This window comes from Octopus bimaculoides, chromosome 3, assembly GCF_001194135.2.
Source record: "Octopus bimaculoides isolate UCB-OBI-ISO-001 chromosome 3, ASM119413v2, whole genome shotgun sequence".
NCBI classification, from domain to species: domain Eukaryota; kingdom Metazoa; phylum Mollusca; class Cephalopoda; order Octopoda; family Octopodidae; genus Octopus; species Octopus bimaculoides.
Window position 1 is genome coordinate 8,539,115 of NC_068983.1, and position 7,978 is coordinate 8,547,092.

Below are 7,978 nucleotides of genomic sequence, written 5' to 3' on the forward strand. Positions count from 1 at the left end.
CACACACACACACACACACACACACATATATATATATATATATATATATATATATATATATATATATCGTGTGAGCGTGTTTAAGTGCATAAATATAATCTGTTATATCAATAATATATATTAAAAAAAGGCTTACAATATGATGAGATTAAATAAAAAGGAAATAGATAAATGTATATGTAAATCGCACTAGACCGAATAGTACAACTTAAACGTTCTATTACATTAATGTGAATGTGTTTAAGTAGAAATTTGTGTTTTAGACAGAGAATATGTATTAGAATTACGAACGTACAATGATTAATATGACAGACGTATAGAACTAGTAGATTCTGTTCTCTATTGATATTTTGATTAGGATTCTGAATGAAAAATATTGAAATCAGGCATATCATATGAAGTGCCGTTTTCACTAAATTTTAGGTCTGGCTTATTCCTTAGCTTACATGATAATGTTGCCCAGCGTTATAATGTTGCCGGAACGACCAAGATATATTTGTTTGTATTACCCATGTCGAAAGTGTGATTGACTGCGTTTTCCTGTAGTTCCAGCGAGCCTATAAATATGTGCATATTGGTTCAAACGTAATACTAAATGAGCTCTTATTCCGTACTTATACGGGCATTAATAAATCCTTTAATGTTAGTAATAATCCTTTCTAATGTAACCCAAATCCTGAAAATTTGAACGGAGGAGGGGGTTATTCGATTACAAGGAAAGCTATACTTGTCTGCTGCTTGCTTTCCCTCCCCCACGAGGATGAATGGCGAAGTCGATACAGGTTGTGTTTGATCTCAGAACGTAAACCTGGAAAAAATGTTGCTATGTATTTTGTCCAGCGCATGGACGACTCTGCCAGCTCACCGCGCCAATGCTATCACAAATGTAGGCTTGGAATTTTGGTACGAGGCCAGTAATTTCGGGAGAGGTGTGTAAGTCGATTACATTGATGCCAGAGTTCCACTGGTATTTATTTTATCGTCACCAAAATGATGAAATGCAAAGTCGACCTCGGAGAATTTTGAATTTAGGACGCATAGATGAAGGAAATGCCGCTAAACATTTCACCCGGCGTGCCAACGATTCTGCCAGCTCGCCGCCTTAATATTATTAGAAATAATAGAGATAGTGCATTGACATTTCGTTAAGGCAGTTAGCAAAATAACATTAAACTGATAGGATTAGTAAACAGGAGAGTAAAATCTAGAGTCCGGTCGCGCTGCGTGCACGGATTCAAAGTGCCTCTGAGCCGCCATCTAACTCTATTATACATATGTGGAATGAATATGAAGTGGGTGCTTGAATCATAAAGAACGCTTCATTAGCTGATTGCACATCCATCGGCACCACCTCTATGGAGACGTTTCAGTTACTGACTTGATAGAGCTTGGTGATACCGTATGATTCATCCGCTCGGGATCAATGTAATTGCTTCAGTTGGGTTTTTCACCTGTCTCTTTACAATTCGCCATGCTGTAGTCACAATGATCCCGCCGTATCCCTGGGCGGACAGCTGAACAGGTGCTGTGTCATGCCGTCGCTATGCAGGGCCTTTTCAACATGCACGCATGAAGGGTTAATTGACAAAAAGAAAAAATAACGGTGGAATCGTAGACAAAATAACGGGAAATTACCAGAATTGTTAAAACAATGAACAAAATGCAGAAGGAACTGAATCAATAAAGGCGTAGGAATTATAATTTTCAGTATTCATGCATGGCGCTTTACATTCAATGTTCTAATATTTTCATGGGTAACTTTTCCCTAGAAAAACAATGTCACATGTTCCTCCTATTACACCTTACGTTTTATAGGGTTACATAATCATACATCAGCTAAAAGACTTCTTTTAAACATGTGTTAGGTGAAGCTAATGAAGGTGCACAAAATGTTACAACCCGCCTCGAACGAACTAATATGTTTCTTTGCGGTCTGACGATCCTGTTTGGAAAAGTCATAATAAATGGCTTGTCCCATCCTCTCAGATTTGCTAACCTTGGACGCTGCAACACATCAAGAAAGGAACATATTAGTTCGTTCGAGAGAAATCTTGAAATCTCGGCTCTTATACGCCCCAGGGCTCAGGAAAAAAAAAACTTGTTTTGAAGAACATTCAGCCACCTGCATTTTGATATTAGAAATTAAATTTTCGAAGAGATAAATACTCATCGTTGATACCGACAGAGACCCCACTACTGTCTATGTGTCTGGTTTACAACTAATTGACACATAGAAAAACTAGTGCCGTATAATCTAATTGGTTAAAAGAAATTTTCATTTCAGTCGTTTATTTGATATTTTAAATAATTTTGTCTCTTATCTTATTCCAAGACGTTCAGTAGATCACATACGTTGGAGAAATCAGATTTCTATTTGTAATTTAACAAGATTACTATTTTTCTTTATTTTGCACTCTTTTATAGCCAGAAGATGTGTCCTCAAAGCTTTTAACATTCAAATCCAATTAGAAACGCCTGCCTTCCTGAGACGACTTGTCCCATAAATGCTTTTGTATTAGAAAAAGTAGTTCATGTGTAAAAGTTTTCGGCAAGTACATTCGATGTCATTGCTACGTTTCTATTTCGAATCGTCATTCATAGGTTTCCATTGTACTTTGTCAAAAGATAACTCAAATCGCTCCTGCAAATAGACAATGACAGCTTGTGAGTGCTAAACTATTTTCTAATCTCATAAACGCTGAGAAGAGTGTTTTGTAATCTTACAAACGATGAGACAAGCAACTTTTTAGACATAACATTTTCTGCATTCGAGTCTTTGTTACGACTTCACGTCCGAAAGTTCAGCTACACTCTTTTCCAAATGAAATTTTCAATGAAATATGAAACACCTAACGATGGTGCACCGGCATGTCGGCAGCTTTAAATCTGAAATATTTTAAAGAATTAACGATAGATATATCAAACGCTTTAGAGCCTGCACTAATTTTACACCACATGCCTCCACACTAATGTACTAAAAAGGTACTACTTCAATGTACAACACTCCCTTTAATATCCACTCTGTTGCAAACTATACTGGATCAGTCAGGAATTAGGCACATAGCAAGCTTGTTACAGTGATGAGAATAGTCAGTGCTCCATGAGAATAGATGATGGGCAGCATTCGAAACCATAGCGATTAACAGAATCCTGACATTAGAGTAATCAGGGCGTCACCCTAGAACCCACAACCATAAACAAAGTGGCAAAATCCTCACAAGGAATGCATTGTCGAACAGCGTGAATGAAACGTGGTAAGCAGTTCAATATGTCCACGGTACACGTCATTGCACTATTGTTTGGATCGAGTGTCTAGTGCTGCTGTACAAATTTCGTGGCATTTCGATGCATGATCATGATTTCCCTCAGGAAGTCATCGTGATTAAAGCCATGTGAAGATTGTTGAATATTTTAGTGAAGATCCTTATCTTCTCGAATTTTCTCACATTTTCTGGTATTTTACATTTCTGGTATTTACATTTATAGTATGTTGCATGTGAGCGTTCGCCCACAATTTCTCTCAGCTTCAAATGGCATTTATCGGGGCATTCAAAGCATAGTGCATTCAAAACAGTAGTTCGATTTGAAGATTGTGTGCCGAAAGCTCTAGACAGCCGTTCGAATGTCTCGAAAATTATTTTCCGAATTTGACAAAAATTTTCAAATGGGCTGGTTGATGAATACATCAATCATCTGATATTGTTAGACAGATGCAATAGGCCTTATAGCAATGATTGTCAGCTGGATAGATATTTCTGTTGAACAGTAATATAATAGCAATGCGCACTTTGGATTTTCTCTGCCAAAAATCTATTGAAAATCCCATTTAAATCCTACAAATTTTATTCTTAAAATATAACTCCTTTTATACATGCCAAACAATTAATGAACAGTTGTTCGTTATATCAAGCTAGAAACGATATCGATTATGAACCAGGTGCATGTTTGGCTGTGTGGTAAGAAGATTGCTTCTCAACGACATGGTTCCGAGTTCAGTCTCAGTGCGTTGCACCTTGGGCAAGCTTCATCAACTATAGCCTCGGGCCTCCCAAACAAAGCCTTGTGAGTGAATTTGTTAGAGGGAAACTGAAAGAAGCCTGTCGTCTTTACGTATACGCCTATATATATATATATATATTTATATATATATATGCATGTATGTATGTATGTATGTTTGTGTTTTCCCCCTCTATCACTTAGCAACGGATGTCGGTGTGATTACGTAGCGGTTTGCCAAAAACAGTCGATAGCATAAGTAGCATACTTACAAGAAATAAGTCCTGGGATCGATTTGTTCGACTAACGGCAGTGCTCCAGCATGGCCACAGTCCAATGATTGATGCAAATGAATGAATAAAGGAATAAAAGAAAAAAAATCAGACACGAACTAATAATTCCGTTAGTATCGAAACTTCGTAAAATGGTTTTACCACCAAACTCAGTCATTTCCCGGAAAAGCTGGAGCAGCATTTCACTGTACTTTTAGCCTTATTTACTTTTAGATAAGTTATTTAATTATTTCTCGATTAGATTTTTCGTTTATATTTAGATTAAAACTTTCGAAATGTTAATTAGGTTTACATGGAGCTATACGCAAATGTATACAAAAACACTTCACTACTTAGCTACAGGCAGTCATATATGTATATGTGTATACATTCATATATATACATATATATGTGTATGTAAATTATTATTCTCGTGATTATTTGCTTCGTACTTATACACACACACACGCACACACACACATACACACACACACCCACACACATACATATATATATATATATATAGAGAGAGAGAGAGAGAGACAGAGATACAGAGAGCGAGATAGAGATAAATAGATAGATAGATAGATATATAGATAGATAGATATGAGTATGGCAGCTTTCAAAGTATCTTTGGTGTTACGGGCGTGTTCATAGACTTCTCTCTCTATAAAACGCTCCACATGTAATAGTCCAATGGATTGAGGCCTGGGGAATTAGGATGCCAAATGGTAGGGGTTATGTGATCATGAAAATTATTCAGCCATCCATTCCTCTGTTACTAGAGGTATGTGTGATAGTGCGGAGTATTTCTGAAACGCACATGGCCTTCCATTGCAAACACTGTCCATCCAGGACTTAGCAATTATTTCCAGGATCTCAATGTAGGCGGCAGGGTTAACTCTAACGCCTTGTGGAAAGAAGTAAGGAGGCATCGCATATCATTCATTGCTGACAACTCCGAAAGCCATGACAGTTTCAACAAATGTTATATGCGTAACAACTGGAACTTCAGAAGAGTCTTCACATAACCATCTATCGTTTCTTCTGGTAAATTTCTGATCTTGGTCGAAGTTTGTCTCGTTTGAGAAAAACCAAATGAAGTCTGCTGAATTTTTCAGTTTGTTTAAGAGTATTTTAGAGCTTATGTTGAGATTTTCTTTTAATCTTTCCTCATCATACAAGACTTATATCTGATGTCTTCGTGGACAACATTTCTGACACATGGAGAGCTTGTGCAATTGGCCTCATGATCTTTCTGGGATTAAAATCAATGGTCTGTTGAATTTACTGGATAAATTCGAGTGTTCTGATGATTTCAGAGCGTTTAAAATGTACTTTTTTTTGTTTTGATACTGGTAATACGCTTCCATTTCCTGTCTCTAGCACCTTACATACTTTGTAGATGAAAGATCTGGCAACTTTTAGAAATCGAGGTATTTCTAAGTCGCTATGTTTATCCATTATATCCACAATAACAGCATGCCACTTCATTCCTTGAGTAAGCTGAGGGTCTGCCTTTAGTATTCTCTGAAACGAAGATTTATAAAGAGTTAGCAAAAAATGCAGTAATGCAGCAATATATATATATATATATATATATATATATATGTTCTGCAAAAGCGACTGATCCAACAACAGTTCAGTTGAGAAAAAAGAATTCCTAGGATATGTTCTCTAACGCATTCCAATGAAAATACAATTCCAACAGTTCTTACTTTAGGCATTCCAAAATATTACAAAGAAACTCATTAGATAGCTACATTCAAGATAAAAAGAGAGGAGTAAAAAAAAGACGAAGTAAAAAATGAAAAGGCAATCTCTAGTGTAGAATCATTTAGAATCACATCAAGAGCAAAAGCTTGCACAGAAAATCACAAACCGTGCACTTTTCTTACGAATAAAAATCCCATCGTGCTCTTCACCAAAGGTTAGAGAATCACTGAAGTTAAACCTATTCTGCATTCCTAAAACCTATAAAACATTCTATCATGTCAACATCACAAGCTGCTAACACTTCCGTAAATGTAACATTAATTCTAAATATATTTACAGCGTTCCTTACGAGTTTACCACTTTTGTGCATAATTTATTTTACCCATCTTTATTTCTTTATTCTCAAAGATACTCGGGCGCGCGCGCGCACACACACACACATACACACACGCACACACACACACACACACACACATACACACACACACATGATTTGAAGCTTGAACCAGTTACTCAATGACCTATCAATAATCCGTGATGCGTAGAAGTACTTTTCACTTATATTCCTGTCACCTATTTCGTGTTACGTATGCATGCATGCAGGTTAGCTGCCGTACACCTGTTTGTTGTCGTCATTGTCCGCTTCGTTATCGAATGTGTATAACTCTGCATGCAACACACTTTTAAGTGATGCATATACACTCGCACACCTATATGCATACCTATATACACACATACACACATATATATATTTATATATATATATTATATAATACAATAATAATATTTTCCAGCGAAATAAAGTACTGTAAAGTTAGAATTATAAATAGGAAATAGTGGCACAACATGGTACCAATTTTTGCTGGAAATAGCAGTCGATAATCCTTCGACGCTAGGTAAAGCTTCACTGAACGTATGCAAGACAATTTACTTCTATAGCCAACGTGATGCTCTTTAGCTTCCTGGTTCCTGTGATGCTCAGAATATTGCAGTTTCTTTAAATATTTTGCATGCGACTGAAATCCTATCATATCCGACCTTCAGGCTTTTCTACGACATAACCTTACCTGCTCAGCATATTTCATTTACTTCCTTTCCTTCCCCTACTCAATATAAACGTACCTGTGAATTGAAATTCCAAGACGTGTTATCTGTTATGTATTCACGCGGAGAGCATCGCAACTGGCCTTACATTTGCTGAACCAATTTCTAGAAACTTCGGCTCCATCGTAAATTTCGTCATATTCTTGTGTCATGAGTCGTATGCCCTGGCAGCTGAGTTTATCGGAAGGGGTAATATTCACAAAAGCGACACTCTTCTTCAATGTGTACAGGCCCACGCAAGTTCCACAGTGTCTGCTATGAATTTCAGGCAATGTTCATGCCTCTAGGGATTGCGTTCCTGTCCAAGATTTTCTGGGATGCTACAAAGGTTTTAAGCATTTCAAAACGTTATTGTAGATAAAACAATACGGACAGCCACTTTCTACGCTCTTAATGTGAAAAAACTTCGTTGACGTCTGTGCAAAAATGGTATTTTTTAGATGGGTGTTCAACAACACATTAAAATGTCTGCTAAGGAGTTCAGTACTGTGTTTTCGCACATTTCTCTTATGGGAAAGTGTGTTGAGATCATTATTTAACCCACGATAAAATTTTGTTTAGTTTTACCTGTTTTCTGTCCCGCGTTTCAGTTATTTGACTGCAGGTCTCGTGGGATACCACCTTGAAATGTTTAGTAAAAGAAATCAACGCTAGAATTTCTATTCCGACAAACCCTCAACACACTGTGGGACAATCACTCGGAGATGTTTTTTTTAAATTTTTTATTTGCCATGTCAATAGCATTTAAAAAACCTATTCGCATTCTTATTTCAACCTCAGTCAAGCTTTGTTATAGTTAAATTATATGCCGTGCATAAAATATATATCTACTTATTTCTCTCTCTTTCACTTTCGCTCTCTCTCTCTCTCTCTCTCTCTCTCTCTCTCTC